Source organism: Gymnoscopelus braueri, assembly GCF_963280865.1.
Source record: "Gymnoscopelus braueri genome assembly, chromosome: 20".
Classification (NCBI taxonomy): domain Eukaryota; kingdom Metazoa; phylum Chordata; class Actinopteri; order Myctophiformes; family Myctophidae; genus Gymnoscopelus; species Gymnoscopelus braueri.
In genome coordinates, this window is record NC_137622.1 from 21,304,584 (window position 1) to 21,316,651 (window position 12,068).

The 12,068-nt window shown below is 42.5% G+C and overlaps 1 protein-coding gene across 1 annotated transcript in view; it reads right to left on the bottom strand.

The window, feature by feature from the left end:
* mid2 (midline 2) overlaps nt 1-11,779 on the bottom strand; it is a 181,180-nt gene extending 169,401 nt beyond the window's left edge. Inside the window, exon 1 of the mRNA XM_080416093.1 lies at nt 11,710-11,779. The gene's annotated coding sequence lies outside the window, so the exon portion shown is untranslated. The remainder of the gene's footprint in view (nt 1-11,709) is intronic.
* Between the last annotated feature and the right edge of the window lie 289 nt (nt 11,780-12,068).

Below are 12,068 nucleotides of genomic sequence, written 5' to 3' on the forward strand. Positions count from 1 at the left end.
CACACACACACACACACACACACACACACACACACACACACACACACACACACACACACACACACACACACACACACACACACACACACACGATCAGGGGGGAGGCTGTCTTTGAAATGTCCCCTAGGACTGGGTACACCTTACATGTCCTTGAGACAAGCACGCCAAGTCATGTCTGTCTGTGGGGTGGGAATGTAGCATCAGCAATCACCGTTAGGCCAGAGAGCTCATTCTGCCCCTGTTTACATGCACAGTGACTAGGATCTAATTACAAGGCAGGAGCTGCCTTGACTTGATGGGCCAGGCTCTATTTGGAGGCTGAAAGAGGCACAGAGCAGATCCCAGAATCACCTTCCAAACTGCTCCTCGCTCTTACTTAAATGTTGTTATTCTTAAAATAAATCTATGTCACCGGCCGACCGGCCAGTAAGGTGAAATTCTGACGATAGTGATATGTCATACTGTATGATTCAGCCTTATGGCTTTGTCGGATTTTCCCCAGCATTAGACATAATATGAGAATGGATGTGATAAATGGGGCGGCCATAGCTGAGTGGTTAGTGAGCCCGCCTAGGGAGCCAGAGGCCCTGGTTGCCCCAGGTACGATTCCAGGCCACGCCAGCATATGTGTCGATGAAATGAAATTTGTCCCTGAGCAAGACTCTTAACCCCCAATTGCTCACAGGCCCTCATTGGAAACAAGCCCGCAAGGACTTTCATGAACGTCCTGATAAAAGGAATTTAAATCAATAAATGAATAAAAACCAACAAAGTGATGTCACCTGGAGCCAGCAGTGGATAGATTGGAAATTCAAACATGACCAGAGCCTTTAAAAAAGGTCACTCTATTTCCTGCAGGACACAAGATAAATGGGAATGGGTAAATATGGTCATTCCCTAAATACAATCATTCCCTAAATACCAAAGTGCATGTGTAGTGGGTGAGATTACAAAGCGCATAGGCAGTGAGATAAAATCTTGACTTCACTTCATTATCTTCACCCACTGAAACATAAAAATCACTTTGACCATAGTTTTAAGATATCAACAGAAATGTGAGGGAGAGACAACACCCACATTTACTTAGAACCATGCATGTGTGTGTGTGTGTGTGTGTGTGTGTGTGTGTGTAGTGTGTAGTGGGTATCTGACTCCATTTTCCCAGGATGATTTGCTTGTGTTCGGGTTTTCTGAGGTTAGATTTCCTCTCCCATCTCTCAAGGAATGTATCCGTGGGATATGGGAAAGCTGTGGAATGACAATAAAGTTAACTTATTTATAGCTCAGGAGGGCTGATTCAGAATCTGCTGTTGGCGGATTCATCATGAGCTGTTGTCATATTATGTTTACAGAGGGGTATTAAGACATTGATAATTTAAGTTTCTCATTTAATTTGAACTAATGTCAAGCTCACATAAGTAAATAATATACTGTAAGGCCCACATTTTGCCTAATTTGTGACCAGGAGTCATGGACTCCTTTAGGTCCTACAGTAAATCATATCAATGTTTCAAAAGATACTCAATAGCCATGTGACCTGGACATATGATCCAAGAGATCAGCATGGACGGTAGACTAACAAGTCAGTGATCTACGATCGTCTGACAACACGACAGCAGCTCAGGACCAAGATGAATATCAGCCCGGGCTTAGACTGTAACAAGACACCCCACGTCAGCACAGACGTGGGGTGGGAACCCTCCTGCCTTCTATGAGCACAAGTTTTGTTTTGACATCAATTTCCCTTCCTAACTCTCTGTCGACACAAAAAAAAAGTCCATTGTTGTCAGGGACAGGGCTCAGTGGTTTGCTATACAATTATGTTGAGTCACACCAGTAGCAGAGAGAACATAGAACTAACAACACATATAAGTCCTACAATTGATTAATATGTTGATTAATGTTCGCCCCATAGTATTTGTCTGTCTGTTTCTTAGCAGGATATGTTCAAAAGTTGATCAATGCATAGCATCTCAAAAGGTATAAGTTATTGCTAATATGTCCTCTTTAATAGATTGCTCTAGAAATACTGGCCTATAGGAGCTGCAGGCCTCTCAAAATAAATAAATCAGATTGATCCTCCACCACATTAACCTTGCTACCCCAATTTTGGGCATGTCATGTCATTATAGGCGAAAATCTTCAAAACAGTTGAGCTCACAATGAGTCACAATGCAACACTCTTATGTTCATGGCAACATGAACATTAACCAGAAAAGCTGATCGTTTTAATGTTGCTTTATCAGCTGAAAGTTTGAATAATAAAAAATAAATAACAGGGAAAAAAGGTAAATATTCCAAAAACAAAAAAGCTGCGTTATGCTGTGCGAAATTACAAGCAGTAATGTAAAGTATACATAGTCAAGGAGCTAGAACATGCAAAAAACATTGGAATATTTCTTTAAGAATTATAATAATTATGAATGTAAATATAGCAGAGTTGGGTTGGTACTATGTAATTATATGGCTGCTACGCATCCGCTGAGCTTGTCCCCATTCCCATGCTCCACACTTCTTTGTGAAGCCAAAGAGGTCATCACTCATTAATGAGGTTTTCCAAGACATGATGATTACAAACAGCTACCATGTGATACAGGCAAGGGTTGGAGAAAAAAAAACATGGGTGCTTGGTAGGCCCTCTATTCTGCTCAACATAGCAATTGGATTGGCTGGCTATGAGAATAAGCAATTAGTACATTAGTTTGTTTCGTCAGTGAACGGTCACCAAACTAAGATGTGGGTGACCTTCTGATTTAGTGCTTTATGCTTGTGACAGACTGTTTTGCCTCTCTGTAAGCCTAATAATTAACATTCCTATCAGCAGAACACGTGACAGTTAATCTGACTGTTAACTGGCAGCATGCTACACTGTGTAGAGACGCACAATGGATGATCTAGAAAACTAAAGATTTTCATCTTGTATGGTTTGTCACATCACATGTGAATGCATGTGCTTGTGTGCGCGATGAACACATAATTATCACGGAGAGAGAGGGAGAGAGAGGGAGAGAGAGGGGGAAGACATGTACAATGCGACAGAAGGATGAGATGGAATGTGAGAATGTTCAAGCATGCATGAACGTACGTACGACAAGAAAGTCGCAGTTTGGTGGCAGAGGTCAATACAGACAGTGAAGGGTTAGGAGTCATTTATCACAGTGAAGTAAGTAAAGATGGCACTGCTGTGATCTTAAGTAGGAGTGTGGTGACAGAGGACAACCGGAGGTCACTGCCATCCTCAATTCCACTCCCTCTGAGAACTACAGCAGGCTCTTGCAACCTCCACTGAATGCTGCTGATAAATCATCAGTGGTTATTAATGTACATTCTGCTGTGGAGGAATGGCGCAAGGGGATATTATGATAAAACACAACTGGCCTTATTCTATTAACAAACAATAGGACCATTTGTCAATTGTTTGCTATACCTGTCCCTCTAAGGGTAAAACTGTGTGTGTGTGTGTGTGTGTGTGTGTGTGTGTGTGTGTGTGTGTGTGTGTGTGTGTGTGTGTGTGTGTGTGTGTGTGTGTGTGTGTGTGTGTGTGTGTGTGTGTGTGTGTGTGTGTGTGTGTGTGTGGGGTGTGTGTGCACGCATGAAAAATGTAAGGGAGTTTGGATGAATGTGTGTGTATGTGTGCGTGCATGCGTGCGTGTGAGAAGGGCAGTGTAAGGACACTAGTCTCCCTAAGGAGGGACTTATTTGCAGGAGGCCTCCCGTGACCTGGAATGATGTTGTCCCCCTCATCCTCAGTGAGGGCTGTGTAAGTGTCTGCGTGTGTATCAGTTCATGTGCATGTGTGCGAGGATGTGTGTGAGGTTGTGCCAGTTTGTGTGCGTATATGTGTGGATTTGTGGATATCTCGAACGGCTGTCCCCCTTGGGGACAGAACTGCACACCCACCAGCACCTCAGAGTTTTTAATCTGACTGACAGCTTAGCCCTTCTCAGAAAGAGCCCAGGGGCTGGCTGGCCCCAAATAACTGACCGTGGGTGAATCTTAGAGTATCTGCTGTGGGATGATACCAGCATAGCAGTGACTCTCTTCACACTGTGATTATGCAAATGTCAAATTACACCTCATTGCTCTCAATTCCTACAGTCCCTTTGAGTCAACTGTCACAGTTTGAATGAGACACAGTCAATGCAAACAAAGTAAAAAGCTGAGGGGACACAATGTCAACTAGAAACGTGTGCTCAGTAGTGCACAAATCTCTGCCAGTAGGCATGCCCTAAGAATAATAGTGATGTATGCTGCTGTGACTGATTACTACCTACCGTAGAGCCATGTAACAGTAGTGTGGCATGATTAGATCAGCACCTTAATAGAAATCAGAAGATTTAACAAATATAAATATTTTATTATTATTATTTTATTATTATATTTGGGCTCTGTTGTGGGTAGAGATGGGGTAGTGACTCACGGGAGCAGTGCCAGGCTTAACTGAGTGGCAGGTGTTTCCATTTGTGTCTAATCACATTCTCCTCCATTAAGTAGCGTGCTGGACCTGGGTTCTGGGCGATACACGCACACAGAAGACAATGGCAGAGTTTATTGAATTCACATGTGTGTTGTGAAATAAAGCACAAAGAGCAAATTGCACCTGCCTTATCCATTTTGTTTTGATCCGAACCCACAGCAACAGCCACGTTTCTACAATGACATTGCACTGCCTGAGATGGATGAGGACTTTATGAAACATCACATTCTATTTCCTATTATATACAGTTATTTCAGAACTTAACAGAAGCATAATTTGAGTCCATAAAAGAAAAACAAATTTAGCTTCATCTGAATGGGGAAAAAAAGTGAAGTTAACACCATCGCCCACTGATGACAACACAGCAAACAGTAAGCTGCATCTACACTACACCTTAGTGATGATGAGCGGGCCGACCCGTAACCAGCGGGTCCCGCGGGTCAACCCGTGGCGCGGGTGGTCGAGTCAGGATTTCAGAGGCAATTATGCGGGCTGAGGGTGAGCGGGTCAGCCGCTCTCACACGCAAAAAAAATAAAAAGAATCACATGCTCTTGTATTGTCTTTATTCCTAATAAGAATAATAACAATAAAACAGTTTGAATACACTTGGGGTGTATACTTGAAGATTAATTTCTAACCTTCATGATTTTACAGAATTATAGGTACGACCCGTGGGGCTCAACCCGCCCCGCGGTTGAGCCATGGATTTATATATGGGTTCGCGGGGCGGGTTGAGGCGGGTTGGGTTCCGTGGCGGGGCGGGTCATGAAAAAACCTGACCCGCACATCACTACTACACCTCTAATATCTGCCTTGGTTTTTTTTGCAACAACTTCAGTGGCCAGTACCACAGTGTGTGCATACTTAGAGATAGCCCACTCATCAATCACTAGGTTTGTTCTATCCAACACAGCTTGAGTCCAGAGAGCCTTGGTAATTGAATATTAAACCCCCGATGAGTGGCAACGCAACTATGAGACGCTGACTGGAGGTCGTAATGTGATGTAGCCTGAAAATAGCTGATCTACAAGCTCCCAACGAGTTGCGATTGCAGATCAACTATTCTTGTCATGGTTCACCATCGTACGACAAGTATAGCCTAAATCAGGCTTTACCCTGAGGCTGTGCTGTCAGTCTGTCACCACTTCAATCTTCCAGATAAGAAAAGTAACACTTTATGCACACATACACACAATCACACTAAGCAGTTTGAATGAACTGCACTTGGCACACGCAGAAACGCAGACACACACAATTGGCTTGAGATGACAGCAGCAGCACAAATTTAGAAAATGCCTCTGTTTCTGTTGACATAATGCTTTGGGGATTTTGGTATTCCTGTTTGACGTGGGAGTTTATCAAATCTATGCAGAAACAACAAGAAAGAGGTATTTAGCCTCCATGCAAAGAAGGAAAATCTTTTTTGCTCTCGCCAAGGATTCCAAAGAGAAATCAGATAATTTGTGCCAATTTCAATACAATTCAAAGATATGTGAAGAGTGATATCAAAATAATATTATCATGAATATTGAATAAAGTTTAAACAACATGAAGACAGGAGGCTTATGCTATTTTGCTACCATTCTGAATCAATATTCAATCACATGTTTTTGTTTGTTGCCTATTGCATGTCTTTTGTTTCCCATGGCCCTGCTCCATGTCACAATATTTGTGTACTTTAAAGTAAAACAATCATTTCCTGATAGTTTGACAGCATTGGTTGTATCAATGGTTTACATGTGTACATCTAGTCTAGTTCACAATTAATCACAAATGTAACTGCAATACTGTTTCTAAATGGAAACAGAATGCCTTTTCAGAGCTGTAACACCATGACATGACTTAATACTAGTAAACCCATGACCTGCTGGTAACTGCATGACCTGCCATGATGTTGATCAGCTATTTAAAAAAAATAAAAGTAGTGTGAGTGATTCTTTTTTTTGTTAAAAACATAAAAACTGTAAAGCTCTATATTCTGACACGAATCATTGCTATAGGATAGAATGTTTGTTCAATAACAGGGGTCTCCCCATCTCTCCAGCTCTTTGATAAACAGAAAATACATTTTCAGGTGGGTTGCAAATTTCAGCCAATCAGGAAAGAGAGTACCCATTTATCAGCTTCAATTTTATAGTGTTCCAGTTCCAATTGTGTCTGCTCATTTCTTTGTGTCATCATTTCCAATTCCACTGACATGCTGTAGTAAACCCTGGTTAAGATGTGGAAGAAATTACAGTAGTTTTTGACGCAGGTGTGATTGACACATTTTTAATATATTTAACAACCATGGACTATTAAAATCTACAGTAATCTAAAAGGTTCAAATGTCTTATCTTCGACAATGTCCATTCTGTCCATTTTGAAAGACTGTTAATCATTAATGCATGCAGCCATCAAGGCAATTACACTTGGATGAAATAATAATCATATCATACTAGACCATACCCGTCGGGGGATATGAGCACCATGCGCGCGTCATGGTCCGCTTGTTTCACGTATTTGGCAATACCGGCGCTTGTTTGACGCACATGATTTGGCAATGCGGGAGCTAGCGAACACATAAATGCTAATAAACAGCTGACATTTGGGGAAAGCGAAAAACGGGCTTCGGTGTTCCGTGCACATGGTAATGGTCAATGGCTGTGTGCAAATGCAGATCAATTGCTCCAGCCACTGAGGAGAACCGGGCAGAACAGAATTTGGGCACAGACAAAGCTACAGAGCTGATTGCTGGTCTTGCTGATGCTGAGGCTCGCTCTCAAATAAATATGAACGCCATTTGTCAAATACTTGCTGTGTTTGCCAAGCAAGGTTGTCCATTCATTTCATGAGAGCTCTCTGCTCACAGGTCCGAGTTGAACTGCAGAGGAAACTCATCATGAGGATGTTTTATTTTGCTTTGTGTCTGTCAACAGCCGATGCCAGCTCAAGTTTGAGTGGTGTTTATCTAGGAGTCAACCCTCTTTGGCTGCACTTGATCAGGGAGGTTATTTTAACAGCAGGGGGTCTGGCATGTTTAGTTTTTGTTTGTTTGTTTTTTGCGTGAGTTGAATGGGGACTAGAACTCCAACTTCCTGTTTAGACGTTTCTAAGTCAAGACTGGCTACCTGTGAGACGCGCCAGCTTTGGGAGTGTGCTGCGTTTGTGTACCGGAAGTTGAGAGCTGGTTAAGTCCCGGGAAAGACGCACTGTGATTGGCCAGTAGTCACTTTGAGTGGCAGTTGGGGCAAACGCAGTCAGTGGGGCAAACGCAGTCCCCACCAATATTATTTACGATTCTGTGCCTATCGGTACATAACTCGGACGGCGCTTAGTCGACTAGCAGACCATCGGCCGGTCGTCGCGGGCACTCGCGCCTGGAGGCGCTCGGGCGCGACGCCTCGGCCTCAAGGTCTGCTGAGTCGGCGCGCCTCCGTCATGGTCCAAAACTATACTTTATCGGCGAAAAGAAGTAGTTGAGGATTGAAAAAGTTTTCTCCCAAGCGGGAATCGATCCCAGACTCCCAGTGGATTGGGAGTCTAATGATTAGCGAGGTGCGCCACTGAGGCCGGTGCTGAGATTAGGTATTTGGGCTGTATTAGAATGTGACGTCCTAACTCTTCTATTGTAGAAGAAAGAAGTCCCCGCCCCCGCCCCCGCCCAAAAGGGGCGAGGCTCCCCAAAGACCGTGCACTTACATATATCGCGTGAGACGCTTGTGTCGTTTTCCTACCCAATCGTAACTTGGCAACGCCCCCTTCTGTGACGCACACGGAGCTGCTTCGCCCCTAGTCACTGCATAAGTGTCACTCCAAGAGGATAGCCAATAAAGCCCTTTGAATTGAATTGATTGGATAGCACTGACCGGCTTTCCTCCGTGGTGGAAAATAGTGCTCAACGCTGGCACTGCCTGGGGGGGGGCGTTGAGCACTATTTATGTACCTATCGGTACATAACTTGAACGGCGCTGAGTCGGCTCTAGTGGACTTTGCGACGTCCGGCACGGTGACTGGCTCGCCTGCGGCTTGCTCGGCGGTGCCTCTCGTTGCTTAAGTCCACTAGACACGGCGCGCTTCCGTCGTTGTAACTGTTTTTGCTTGCTGTAGACTAGCTATTTTCACTGAGCAACAATGTCGTAAGAAGAAGTATAAAATAGGGCTTAGGTGGTTAAACTGAATACATTTCAAGTTAGCTGTCAGCCCATCATTGCAATAATATGGTTAGTACATAGAATCTGAATTCTGTCAGGGCTACAATGATCCACACATGTCAAAACTAAACACGGTATTGTACATACTGGCTCTAGTCTCTTCTTGCCCTCACTATGATGTCTTGATAATTACAATCCAGAGAAAGAAAGAAAGAAAGAAAGAGAAAGAGAAAGAGAAAGAGAAAGAGAAAGAGAAAGAGAGAAAGAAAGAAAGAAAGAAAGAAAGAGAGAAAGAGAGAAGAAAGAGAAGAAAGAAAGAAAGAAAGAAAGAGGGGGGAAAAGATAGAAGCAGAGACAGGGATGGAAGGTGAGTGCTGGCGGCACCCTGTAGATGTATGATGAATGAGGGTGTCAGCTTTATTCACTCAGCCAGCAGTACTGTCACTATGGGTCTGGCCCATGTGCTGAGACCTGTCTCATTAACCACAGTGATCATGCATTAACACCAGAGACGGATAGAACAGAAGAAAATAAGAAATAAAAACCATTACGCACGGTTGATTTTAGTGGTGCTCCACATAATACAGTATGACCCTCACAAAATATAATTTATTGTGACTCACTAAGTATTTGGCATTAGCCTATATGTGGTTAATTACAATGGTTGAAGTAATATACTGCTAAATCCGCAGCAAAAAAAGTGTCACTTGTCTTTAAGCCCTTTATACTTTGTCGTTTCGCGGAAATAGCCAATCTACTCTATCTAAAATGTTCACCTATAATGATGACATCCCCAAAGTAGTGATGCCAGGCTTTCATAGGATTCATATAGTACATAATTATGTCAAGATCATGACATTTTTTACTTGATGATGAATTGTCATACAAATAATTGTGATTAATGAATTGATATAATATGTAAAAAGTACATTTTTGTTTGGCCTTTAGGCTTTGTAAACAAGAATTGCACTGGGCAGATATGACAAATAACTTAAATATACAAATAAATGACTGACCATGTCCGGTACCAATAATCAAAATAAATGATGTACTCTGGCCAAAATAGGCCATATTTAATAATTTTACACTACATTTTACAAAGAAAAAACATTTTATTAGTGGAAATAGACGATCTACAAGCTCACAACGCATCGCATCGCGACACACAAGCTTGTAGATCTGCTATCTGCTATTATGAAATTGTATTAACATTTTTCAACACAGTAATAATTGTGATTATCTCATAATTGCGATCAGGCGATTATGTAATAATTGTGCTCCCCGTGCACTGGACCCAGTGTTCCCGCTTCTGCATTGTTTTGGGGTCCTGCATTATTGATGTGGTGTGACACATTATACTAGGCTTTTCTCGAGTGCAGGCCTGCAGTAGCTCTTAATAACACCACTAGTACATTGTCTCGCCAAACACATGCCTTCAGGGGCTACAGTCCACAGCAACATTGTGTCCATGACATGTAACTCAATCGACTAAAGTTCACTAAACTAACTAAAATGGACCTTTAGGTCCAGATAAAGGTGCTGTAAGTGATGTTTTTGGGTTCAAATAAAAGTTTTTGTTGTTAAAAAGTTAAAGCTCTATATTCTTGTTCAGTAACAGGGGTCTCGCCATCTGTCCAGCTCTTTAGTAAACAGACGATACATTTTCAGGTGGGTTGCCAATTTCATCCAGTCAGGAGAGAGAACCTATATTTATCAGATTCAAGTTACAGTGGTCCAGCTCCAATTTTGACTGCTCTTTTTTGTTTTTTTGTTATCATTTCCAATGTTACTTTCCTGTATCCTACATGAGTTCTCTCTCCTGATTGGTTGAAATTGTTATCCAGACCTGGACATTTATTTCCTGTTCCTACAGAGCTGGAGAGATGGGAAGACTGTTACTGCACAAACACTCTAGCAATGATTACTATTGATTGATTGCTTGATTGAATACTTTATTAACAGTTTGCAAACAGTACAGAGAGTACAATTACGCAAGCAATGCTAAAAGGATTGCACAAAAAAAGCCTTGATGGCTTGTTTCCATTGTGGTCCTATGTATTCGATTCATAATAAAGACATACAAGAAACATACAAGACAATACAATGCAGATCATCATCAATACCAGGAGCAATATTAACAATGTAATGGCTATGGGTAATAATGTAAACATATCAGTAGTAGGCTACATGGTGCTGTCAGGGCTTGGCCAGTTCAGGTGACTTTGGTTTCCATAGAGAATGGGAAAACATGAAGGAATCATAGAGCACAGGAAAGGTTAAGTTACTTCAAATTAAATTACTATACCGTTGACCTTTGAAATGCCACTATATAATCCTGCAGGGAAAAGGTGAAGCTGTTGCACTTTCATCTAATAGCGAGGCAACCCAGAGAATGAGCATAAATGTAATGACAGTCACTCAAAAACACTCACTAGCGTTCAAGTTCTAATGGTTTTGCAACCAAAGCAAATGCATAAATATCAAGACAACAATGCTGACGCGCCAGATATAGGCTATTATTATAGGTTTGAGACTAGGTCACCTTTGCTCTCATGCTCATTATGTTTTATCGGGCGTGCACCTGTACATTAATAAAACCGCTTGGCACTAATACCAAAACGCTCGGCCCAAAACACAGTCGCCCCGGGGCAAATCCGGCGACCTCGGAACGGTGGCCACCTGCATGGTATTCCTAAACGTAACCTCAGTAAACTATGACTAAAACGGTAAAAACCTAACCATTCCTTAACGTAACTTCAATAAAACAGTGCCAAAAGAAAACCTAACCTCATTCCTAAACTTCACCTCAGTAAAACGCCGCCTAACCCTAACTTATTTCTAACCTTATCCTCAGTAAAACAAATTACAATACAAGAACCGCTGGGGGCGAGCGGTCCGCGAAAAAAACATTGGGGGCGGGCGTGTTTTGGGGCGAGCGTGCCGGTTACAGTATTTTGCCTCATACTGTCTGTAACAGTCCAATTATTTAGCGGTAATTCCCCTTACATTACATACAGTGTGCGCATTTTCCAAAAAGAGGCTAGCATTCTAATCAACATGCCCCACTCTCTCACATCACATAAAGAAGTGCAGCCTACCTTGGTTATGTTGAGTGGCTGGCAACCGCGCTACACTCGCCGAAATGATTCAGTTGATGATGGACTGACACACAGGCGTTCCGCTGTATGGACACACTGAAGTTCTGCTCAGCAGTTGATGAGGAGGGATCTCACCCTGTCTGTGCATCTGTCAACCCGTTGTGAACTAACAACATCGATCTGCTTCAACTAACTAGGCTACCGCCGGCTTATTTTCAAAGATGTTTCAGAACAGACAGTGCGTAACGGTGCCAGTGTTGCCAGGTATTGCGAGAGAAACAAGCAAACATGTCCAGGAAAACAAGCCCAAAAGAAGCAACTTAAGGCCACATGAGCACTTTAAACCTATATGCGTAAAA